Source organism: Bos mutus, chromosome 7 (genome assembly GCF_027580195.1).
Source record: "Bos mutus isolate GX-2022 chromosome 7, NWIPB_WYAK_1.1, whole genome shotgun sequence".
NCBI classification, from domain to species: Eukaryota; Metazoa; Chordata; class Mammalia; order Artiodactyla; family Bovidae; genus Bos; species Bos mutus.
In genome coordinates this window covers 61,873,240-61,885,377 of record NC_091623.1, presented here as the reverse complement: position 1 = coordinate 61,885,377, position 12,138 = coordinate 61,873,240, and positions in this window count along the sequence as shown.

Below are 12,138 nucleotides of genomic sequence, written 5' to 3'. Positions count from 1 at the left end.
TGAGCCTTCAGAACTATTTTATTCATAATCATGTAACCTTTGATTATGAGCAAAATAGTTCTGGAAAAAAAAGAAAGAAATGTCATCTTAAAATTGCCTTCCCCTAGATGAAACAAAAACAGCATTAAAATGTAAAAACCTATGAGGTTTTTTTTTTTCACCAAAATGAACCAAACAAGAAAGCAGCATAACTTAATACACTTTAGAAACTGGTGGAAGGAAATAAATAGAAGATTCTAATATTGCCCCTCAACTCTTCAGCCATACTATGAATAAAAAGTCATCAACATCTGAAATAGTCTCTACTTACTCCCACATCTGACAAATAGCAAACTGGGTGAAGGTCTCTACTTCTCTATTCAAAGATTTGTGGCAACTACCATAGAAAACAAATGGATGAAATGGAGAAGATGGACAACAAGGCTAATCACTGAAAAAAGTGAGACCTGCTTGGAACTTCCCTTGTGGTTCCAGGGCAGGGGACGTGGGTTTGACCCCTGGTTGGGAACTAAGATCCTGCATGTTGCCAGGCATGGTCAAAAAAAAAAGAAGTGAGACCTGTTCTATGAGAAATGCTAAAGGGAGTCCTTCAGGCTGAAATGAAAGAACAACACTAACACAAAAACATGTGAAAGAATAAAGAATACAGATAAACTGGAACTAGCTAATAAATATAAAAGACCATGTTAATGAGAGTGAGGAAATCACTACCAATAAGAGAATACTATAAACAATCATACGCAAACAAATTAGATAAGCTAGATGAACTGGACAAATTCCTGCAAACACACAGATTATGAAAATTGTCTCAAGAAGAAATCGGAGCAGACTGTGAATTAATAAACTGCCTCCCAACAAAGAAAAGCCCAGGATCAGATGGTTTCACTGGTGAATCTACCAAGCATTTAAAGAATTAACACCAATCCTTCTCAACTTCTTCCCTAAAGTAGAAGACACTTCCTAATTCATTCTATGAGGCCAGCATTATTCTGAGACCAAATCCTGACAAAGGCATCAGAAGAAATCTATAGATCAATATCCCTTATGAAAATAGATGTAAAATATTCTACACAACACCAGCAAACCAAATTCTGCAGTATAATAAGAGGATTACATATTTGACCAAGTGGGATTTATCCCAGGAATACAGGGGTAGTTTAATGTACAAACATCAATCAACGTAATACAGCACATTAATAGAATGAAGGTTTTCAAAAATAATGATATAAAGTGATGCAGAAAATCATTTAACAGGGAATTCCCAGACTATCCAGTGGTTAGGGCTCCGTGCTTCCACTGCAGGGGGCATAGGTTCAATCCCTGGTCAGGGAACTAAGATCCCACAAACTACACAGCTGAAAAAACCCCAAATCATTTGATAATATGCAACACCTTTTCTTGACACACAGACAAAAAAAGGACAAAACACTCAACAAACTAGAAATAAAACTTCCTCAATATGATAAATGACCTCTATAAAAACCCCATAGCTAATCCCGTACTCACTGGTGAAACTGAAAGTTCATCCCCTAAGATCAGTAACACGACAAGGATGTTCATCTGGCCATTTCTGTTCAACACTGTGCAGGGAGTTCTGACCATAATAATAATTAGGCAAGAAGAAGAAATAAAATGTAGCCTAAGTGAGAAGAATAAAATGAAGCTACAGTATGGTTTTTCCAGTGGTCATGTATGGATGTGAGAATTGGACTGTGAAGAAATCTGAGCGCCGAAGAATTGATGCTTTTGAACTGTGGTGTTGGAGAAGACTCTTGAGAGTCCCTTGGACTGCAAGGAGATCCAACCAGTCCATTCTAAAGGAGATCAGTCCTGGGTGTTCTTTGGAAGGAATGATGCTAAAGCTGAAACTCCAGTACTTTGGCTACCTCATTTGAAGAGTTGACTCATTGGAAAAGACTCTGATGCTGGAAGGGATTGGGGGCAGGAGGAGAAGGGGACGACAGAGGATGAGATGGCTGGATGGCATCACTGACTCGATGGACGTGAGTCTGTGTGAACTCCAGGAGTTGGTGATGGACAGGGAGGCCTGGAGTGCTGAGATTCATGGGGTCGCAAAGAGTCGGACATGACAGGGCGACTGAACTGACAGTAATGAAAACACTGTGGTACGGGCAGAAAGACAGATATATAGACCAATGAAACAGAATAGAGAGCCCCGAAACAAAGGTTCACATACATAGTCAAAGGATTTTTTTAAAAGATGGCAAGACCATTGAAAGGGGGAAGGACAGTCTTTTCAACAATGGTGCTTCCAAAACTGGATGTGTGTGTGTGTGTGTGTGGTGTGTGCTCAGTTGTGTCCAATTCTCTGCGACCTCATGGACTGTGTAGTCCACCAGGCTCCTCTGTCCATGGAATTTTCCAGGCAGGGATACTGGAGTGGGTTGTCATTTCCTACTCTAGGGGATCTTCCCAACCCAGTGATTAAGCATGTGTCTCTTGCATCTCCTGCATTGGCCAGTAGGGTTAACTTAGTGAAGTGAAGTCGTTCAGTCATGTCAAACTCTTTGCTACCCCATGGACTGTAGCCTACCAGGCTTTTCCGCCCATGATATTTTCCAGGCAAGAGTACCAGAGTGGGTTACCATTTCCTTCTCCAGGGGATCTTCCCGACCCAGGGATTGAACCCAGGTCTCCTGCATTGACAGGTGGATTCTTTATCACTGAGTCAGCAGGGAAGCTTGACATTTGATGGTATGGGCAACAAAAGAATAGATAAGTTGGACTTCATCAAAATGAAAAACTTTTGTTGTATGTTGATTATATTTCAATCAAGTTGGGGAGGGTAAATTTTGTGTATTGCCCAATATTTTGTCCTTGGTATATGAGATTACCAAGAGATAAAAAGGCAACCTACAGAATGGGAAAAAATGTTTGCAAATCATATATCTAATAAGGGGTTAATATCCAAAATATATAAGGAACTCCGACAACTCAACAACTAAAAAAAATTTTTAATGGGCAAAGGATTTGAGGAGACATTTCTTCAAACAAGATATACAAATGGCCAATAAGCACAAGAAAAGATCTGTTAGGCATGAAACATGTGTTAGCACATGAAAAGATTTGCATTAGGGAAATGCAAATCAAAACCACAATAAGATACCACTTCACACCCAATAGGATGCTGCTGCTGCTGCTAAGTTGCTTCAGTCGTGTCCAACTCTGTGCGACCCCATAAACAGCAGCCCACCAGGCTCCCCCATCCCTGGGATTCTCCAGGCAAGAACACTGGAGTGGGTTGCCATTTCCTTCTCCAATGCATGAAAGTGAAAAGTGAAAGTGAAGTCGCTCAGTCGTGTCCGACTCTTAGCGACCCCATGGACTGCAGCCTACCAGGCTCCGCGTCCCTGGGATTTTCCAGGCAAGAGTACTGGAGTGGGGTGCCATTGCCTTCTCCACACCCAATAGGATGGCTGTTATTAAAAACAAAACAGAAAATATTAAGCATTGGTGAGCAAGTGGGGAAACTGGAACCCTTGTGCATTGCTAGTGGGAATATAAAATAGTACAGCTACTATGGAAAACAACATGGCCATTGTTCAAAAAAAAAAAAAAAAAACCCCAAACAGAATTACCATATGATCCAGAAACTCTACTTCTAGGTATGAAAGTGACAGTGAGAGTCGCTCAGTCACATCCGACTCTTTGCAACCCTGTGGACTATACAGTCCACGGAATTTTCCAGGCCAGAATACTGGAGTAGGTAGGTGTTCCCTTCTCCAGAGGATCCTCCCAACCCAGGGATCAAACCCAGGTCTCCCATATTGCAGGTGGATTCTTTACCAGCTGAGCCACAAGGGAAGCCCACTTCTAGGTATAAGCCCAAACAAAATTGAGAGCACACAGTTAAACATATTTGTACAACTATGTTTATAGCAGCTTTATTTACAATAGACAAAAGGTGGAAACAACCCAAGTTTCCATTACCAGATGGGTGGATAAGCAAACTGTGGTATGTATACACAACATAATACTATTCAGCCTTAAGAAGGACTGGAATTATGAGACATGCTATAGCCTGGCTGAGCCATAGAAACACTGTTAAGTGAAATAGAGCAGGTACAAAAGGACAAATACTATATGAATTCGTTATATTAGGCACCTAGAATAGTCAAATTAATAGAGACAAAACACAGAATAATGGTGACCATGGGCTAAGGAGGAAGAGGTAATGGAAAATACTGTTTAATGGGTAAATAGTTTCAGCTTGAGATGATAAAAACACCATCACCATTCTGGAGATGAATGGTGGTGTTGACTGCACAACAATTTGAATGTACTTAATGCCACCGATTGTACACTCAAAAATGGTTAACATGGTAAATTTTATGTTACATATATTTTACCACAATAATTAATTTTAAAAGAATTGTTCAAGTATAATGGAAATAAACATTCTCAAATACAAAATTCAAGCAATAAAGTACCCATAAATCCTTTTTGAAGGAAATTATTTAAAAGTTAAATCCAGCCCATTGCTAAAGGAATCCATTTACAACTCATATTTTGTTGTTGTTCAGTCACTAAGTCATATCTGACTCTTTGCAACCCCATAGACTGCAGCACGCTAGTCCTTCCTTCCCTGTCCTTCCCTGTCTCCTGGAGTTTGTTCAAACTAATGTCGACTGAGGTGGTGATGCCATCCAACCATCTCATTCTCTGTCATCTCCTTCTCCTGCCCTCAATCTTCCCAGCATCAGGGACTTTTCCAATGAGTCGGCTCTCCACATCAGGTGGCCAAAATACTGGAGCTTCAGCTTCAGCATCAGCCCTTCCAATGAATCAGTTCGGTTCAGTTGCTCAGTCGTGTCTAAATCTTTGCAACCCCATGGACTGCAGCACACCGGGCTTCCCTGTCCATCACCAACTCCTGGAGCTTGCTCATTCATGTCCATTGAGTCGGTGATGCCATCCAACCATCTTGTCCTCTGTTGCCCCCTCTCCTCCCGCCTTCAATCTTTCCTAGCATCAGGGTCTTTTCCAATGAGTCAGTTCTTTGCAATAGGTGTCCAAAGCTGTTGGAGCTATTGGAGCTTAAGCTTCAGTATCAGTCCTTCCAGTGAATATTCAGGGTTGATTTCCTTTAGGATTGACTGGTGTGATCTCCTTACAGTCCAGGAGACTCTCAAGAGTCTTCTGCAGCACCACAATTTGAAAACATCAATTCTTCAGCACTCAGCCTTCTTTATGGTCCAACTCTCACATCTGTACATGACTACTAGAAAAACCATAGCTTTGACTATATGGACCTTTGTCAGCAAAATGATGTCTCTGCTTTTTAATACACTGTTTAGGTTTGTCATAGCTTTTCTTCCAAGCAGCAAGCGTATTTTAATTTCATGGCTGCAGTCACCACCCACAGTGATTTTGGAGCCCAAGAAAACAAAATCTGTGATGGTTTCCACTTTTTCCCCATCTCTTTGCCATGAAGTGATGGGAAGGGATGCTCTGATCATAGTTTTTTGAATGCTGAGTTTTAAGCCAGCTTTTTCACTCTCCTCTTTCACCTTCACCAACAGGCTGTTTAGTTCCTCTTCACTTTTTGTCATTAGAGTGGTATCATCTGCATATCTGAGGTTGTTGATATTGATTCTAGCCTGTGATTCATCCAGCCTAGCATTTCACATGATGTACTCTGCATATAACTTAGATAAGCAGGGTGACAATATACAGCCTTGACATATTCCCTTCCCAATTTTGAACCAGTTTGTTGTTTCATGTCCGGTTCAAACTTCTTGTTGCTTCTTGTCCTGAATACTGGTTTCTCAGGAGACAGGTAAAGTGGTTTGGCATTCTCATCTCTTTAGGAATTTTCCCCAGTTTACTATGATCCACATAGTCAAGGCTTTAGCATATCAATGAAGCAGATGCTTTTCTGGAATTCCCTTGCTATCTCTACGATCCCACAGATGTTGGCAGTTTGATCTCTGGTTCCTTTGCCTTTTCTAATCCAGCTTGTAAATCTGGAATTTCTTGGTTCACATACTGCTGAAGCCTAGCTTGAAGGATTTTGAGCATTACCTTGCTAGTATGTGAAATGAGCGCAAGTAGACAGTAGTTTGAACCTTCTTTAACATTGCCTTTCTTTGGGATTGGAATGAAAACTGACCTTTTCCAGTCCTGTGGTCACTGCTGAGTTTTCCAATTTGCTGGCATATTGAGTGCAGCACTTTCACAGCATCATCTTTTAGGATTTGAAATAGCTCAGCTGGAATTTCATCCCCTCCACTAGCTTTGTTCATAGAAATGCTTCCAAAGACTCACTTGACTTCACTCTCCAGGATGTCTGCACCTCATATAACAAAGAGCTAATTTACCTAGTATAGAAAGATCTACTACAATAATAGAATAAAAAATAAGAAATCAACAAACCCAATAGAAAATTGCTCAAGAAATAAAAACAATCTGTATTGACATACAGATGACATTTACTTTTATTTTTTGGCTGTACTGGGTCTTCAATGCTGTCGGGCTTTTCTCTAGTTGCAGTGTCCATTGTGGTGGCCTCTCTTGTAGCAGAGCACTGGCTTGAGGGCACTGAGGCTTCGGTAATTGCAGCTCCCGGGCTCTAGAGCACAGGCTCAGTAGTTGTGGTTCATGGGCTTCATTGCTCCGTGGCATGTGGGATCTTCCCGGATCTGCATTGGCAGGCAGATTCTTTACCACTGTGGCAGATGCTAAGTTACTCCAGTGTGTGCTAAGTTACTCCAGCTGCATCTGACTCTTTGCAACACTGTGGGCTATAGCCTGCCAGACTTTTCTGTCCATGAGATTCTCCAGGCAAGAATACTGGAGTGGGTTGCCATTTCTAGAGGGAATCTTCCCGACCCAGGAATCAAACTTAAGTCTCTCATGTCTTCCGCACTGGCAGGCAGGTTCCTTACCTCTAGTGCCATTGGGAAGCCCCTAGAGATAACTTTACACCTATGAGAAGATTCTGTACCTCTCTCCTAGTAAGAGAAGTACAAATGAAAACTATTCTGTCCATTCGTCCCTCTGTCTGAATAAGTGCAAAACTAATAATATTTTCCTAATATTAGAAGCAATCTTTTTAGAGAGAAGGATTTGTGGAGCTTTTAACACATTTATTGTTGTATTTGCTACAGCATTTATATTTCTTACAACGAGCATGTACAAATTTTCAAGTAGTTTTAGTTAAAAAACAAAACTGGAAGTAAATGTGCAAGATGAAAATGAGGATGGATTATTTTCTTCTGTGTACTTTTCAGTATTTTTTGAATTCCTCCCACCCACTCCCAAGCTTCCACAAATTTTAATGTATTTCAACTCCTGATAGGAGACACTTTCAGTTTTACATTTCTTTTTGTCACTCCTGCCTTCATATATACATTGTCCTCCTTCCTCTCTGATTATCCTAATTCCACCCATGTTCAAGGTTTACTTTAAAGCATATCCTCTCCTGGGAGGCACTACAGCTACAGCTAAGTGTCCACACCAGAGCAGATATGTGGTCCCTGAGATCCAAAAGTAGGCCTCTCCACTTACTAGTTCTGTAAGTTTGAGCAACTCACTTAACCATTCTGAGACTCAGTTTCCCCAGTTTTTGAATAGGTAGTCAATTTATCCTGTCTCATTAGGTTTTTATAAGGATTCAACTGGATCATGCATGTAAAGTAAGTAGCAGAACTAAATTTGTGCTGATAACAATATTGCTATTTCTCCTCCCTCCAGTGTAATTTTTGAGTCTACAAATAATCTTTATTTTCTGTTTGGTTTCATGAAGGGAATTAAAACTACCTTTGGGAGAAAAAGACAAATCTTCTAACCCTAAAGTACTTAAGTAGTACATTCACTTTACATTTGGTTGTTTTTCAACAAATACTTTTATTCATTCATTCCTTAATGAGGGACAGACCTCTCAGGAAAATATATTTCAAGAAATACATATACTTCACACAGACTTTTTTCTTTTTAGTCCAAGCAGACTAATGGTATCTGGGCTTCTCAAAAGCTAGGTAACAAAACATGTAAACTTATTTGCTGTCAGCCTCCACATTTCACAGTGAGATGGGTATGGCTTTTCTGGGGTCTGGGATTAGTGAAGGAATTGTTTGTCCTTTGAGAAAGTGCAGTAGTAGTCATGATTTGTGTTCAAGCCTGCTTCAGTAGGATAAGCCAGTGCTGGACCTAAAGAGCTCTGCCCTCTGACAGGTGATTCACTCCAACAGGCATTCTCAATGGCCAGGTCATCCTATGCCACCAAGCTCTCCAAGGGAAACTTGCTCAGGGAGAAAGATATCAGAGCAAGAGTGACTTTTGGTGTGCTAACTTATTTTTTGCACAGAATGAGAGAGATTTCCATCTGTACTGCCAAATATATGTCTTTCCCTTTGGGAACACTTATTAAAAAGACTTCTTTTTCCCAGAAAACCAGGGTCACCTATAGAAAAACAATTTACCTTAGATTGTTCAAGACTAATTGCTCACTTCTTTCTATTTTTTGATTCTTGCCTCCTCCTCAAGAAGGTTGAAAGATATTTTTGCTGTTGGTTGGTCAGATTTCTGTAGAGACCAATAGTTACAGGACTGAGTTCTAAATTGAGGTTTGGAGATTATCCATGGAATAAACATTTTATAAAGAAGATACCAGCTCACACAGAGGACACAGCTGATAGTTTAATAGTAGAGTAAAATATATCTTATGAATGGAAAAGTGGAGAGAGAGGTCCCCTGCCCACTTGACACCTCACGGGACATGGGCAGAACCAAAGTCCTCCAAAATAGGGTCCTTTTCCAGACTCTCCAGCTCAGTGAAGGGCACTGTTGTATCAGTTTGAGTCCTCCTAGAGCAGATGGCAAGATGGAATTAAACGTGTAAGCTTAACGGGGAAAGTGCTCATGAAGGGTTAAGAGGAGAGGGTGCGAGAAAAGGCAGAGAGACTCAGATGACATGCAGGTATGTCACCTTATGAAAGAGGAGAACAAAGGAAGGAGGACTAGGTAGAAAGAGCCTCAGACTGCAAAGCAGTTCTGGGAAAGTGTTGGCTACACTTACGGGAAGTCCCAGAATACAGATTTGTTGTTGAAGTCCCACCTTGGGCAGAAATGGCCTGGCTCTGGAACCCGCTCTGTGATGGTTCACTGACTGCAATGAACCATCTGCATAGCAACCAGAGTGTGAGGCTTTGTGTGAACACTTCAGTGGATCTGAAGGTGCAGTGGTTGCAGGCTCACAGCTATGTTTATCGTAGAAGGGGGCTTTTTTTTTTTTTTTTTTATTGTGCTGGGTCTTTGTTGTTGAGAGGGCTTTTCTTTAGTTACAGAGGGTGGGGGCTACTCTCCTTGCAGTGGCTTCTCTTTATGCGAAGCACAGGCTCTAGGGCACCCAGCTTCAGTAGCTGAGGCATGTGGGCTCAGTATATTTGTGGGTCCTGGGTTCTAGAGCACAGGCTTAGTTGCTCTGCAGAATGTGGGATCTTCCTGGATCAGGGATCAAACCCATGTCTCTTGCACTGGCAAGCAGATTCCTTACCACTGAGCCACCAGGGAAGCCCTAGAAGGGGCTCTTGAAGAGAGAGCTGAATACTTACATGGCTGCCAGAATCATTTATTCAATTATGCAACCTGAGAATCATGCCTGGTGTCTCCTTCTCTCTTATCTCTGTGACCCAATCCATTGGTATATTCCTAGACCATTTTATCTACTAAACAGGTCTCACATCTGTCTATTGCTCTCCATCTCCTCTACCACTACCACCATCATCTTGCTCCCAACTGGTGACCATCTTTCAACCCATTCACCACACAGCAGACAATCTTTCCAAAACACAAGTCTGATGATATAACTCCTTGCTTAAACAACATCAGTGCTCATGGGATAAAGACCTAAGTCCTTAGCATGACCTTCAAGGCTCTACTTGATATGGCTTCTGCCTTGCTCTCCAGCCTCCTGGGACTTGGGTTCTCCTAACTGCTCAATTGACTCTTTGGGGTATCAGATAGATAATGGTTCAAATGCTCCAGGTTGGTTCTTTCCTGCCTTGGGACCTTTGCACATGCTTTCTTTCACTGATTATCTCTTCTCCAACCCCATCCCCCTTTACAGTTAACTAATCCTCATTCTTCCTCCCAGTTCAAACAACCCTTCATCTAAGCAAACTTCTCTGACTCTCTCCCTCCCCCTAGGGAAGTTCAAATCCTACTCATAGAATCAAATTCCCTTTGTAACATTTAGGACAGTGTTCTATAATTGACTGACCATTTGATTGTCTGACTACATCACTAAACTGTGTTTCCTGAGGGCAGAGACTGTCTATTTTCACTCATTATTGAATCCCCAGGATTAGCAGAGTGGCTGCATTTTGTAGTTGCCACAAAACACTTTTTGAATGACTGAAGTATCTATAAGATTAAAAAAAATGTTTTTCACTTTTTATTTGAATCACACACCAGGTATTTTCTTTTCTAACCATCTATTTCCATTTATATTGTTCTCTAGCTACATATGGAGAAGGCAATGGCACCCCACTCCAGTACTCTTGCCTGGAAAATCCCATGGACGGAGGAGCCTGGTAGGCTGCAGTCCATGGAGTCGCAAAGAGTTGGACATGACTGAGCGACTTCACTTTCACTTTTCACTTTCATGCATTGGAGAAGGAAATGGCAACCCATTCCAGTGTTCTTGCCTGGAGAATCCCAGGGACAGGGGAGCCTGGTGGGCTGCCGTCTATGGGCTTGCACAGAGTCGGACATGACTGAAGCGACTTAGCAGTAGCAGCTAGCTACATTGCATTATCTCCATCCCCACTTCCATTCCTACTCTCTGACCATGATAAAATTTCTGAGCTCTCACCTTGGACTTAGATTTTTGGGTCTTCATTGATGAGCACTGCAGGCTTGGATAAAGTGCTTATTACAGAACTTGCTATTGCATAATATTTTATTCTAGATTTAGAAGGTCAGGGAGGGTAAGAAAATAAAGTGAGTTACCCCCAAAGAGTTGGAACACACAATTAGATTATAAGTCAAGTCAATTAGAGCAAAGATACGCTTCCATAAAAAGAAAGGAGGACTCTAGGACCTAAAAGGCCTACCAATACTGTTATTCAGTAGGGCCTTATTTTATCTAAAAAAGGAACGTGTGCATCTGCGAAGGAGCAGCCCATGAAGCATAAATAAAATTTGAGGGTCAATCGGGCACCACCCCAAGGAGAAGGGCCAGCCAGGCCAGCAGGAATGAGTGCCCAGTCCTCCCAGCAGGTCATATGATCTTTCGTGTGGAAGAAGACATAGGAGACTACCCAAGGCTGTTATCATCAAACATTTAAGGCAGATAATTCACTCTTCTGATTCTCTGTCAAGCTCTCGAACCCACTTTCTAATGATTAGGCTCCAAATTGCACACTTAGGAGAAGATAATGCATTCATTAGGAAAACTCCAGAGTCCAGTTCTCTGGACAGTTTTGCTTCTTACAGGAACAGTTAGGCTCCAGATTTTGGAATCAGATGACCTTTATTTGAACCCTGACTCTACCACTTATATACACCCTAACTATGGGATCTTGGGGATTTCCTTCATCTTTTTTCTCCAAATGAAAAAAGATCACAAGGTACCACATGACTGTAGAGAGAATTAAATTAAATCATTTAATTATACATTATATTATATATAAGTATACATTATATTAATGTATAATGTAATGTATACATTACATCTATAGATGTAATGTACTTAACATAAGTGTCTAGCAAGTAGTTAATGAAATCAGTAAGTTTGCATTCTGATTTTATACTTCACTGATTTTTAATCAATGCTGGAACACTGAAAAGATGAAAGTTTTGATCCCACAAGGTCAAGGACCAAATGTAGACCTTGGGAAATCACCAAGACTCCAGGCTAGCCCTCACCTCCTGGCACCTCCCGGTTTCCATGGGTAACATCTATAAAAGGTAACCAGGATCTCTGAGTGTCTTTTCTTCTCTTTTCCCTGCCCCCTATCTCCCAGACATATTTCTTATGCAGAATAAGATTTAGGTCTACTTTGCTGTTACAGAGTCAAGAATCATTGCCCTTTAACAAGGGAGAGGCTCCGAGGCTGGGTTTTTTTTTTTTTTCTTTTTGCTTCATACTACACACCAAAGGCAATGGCACCC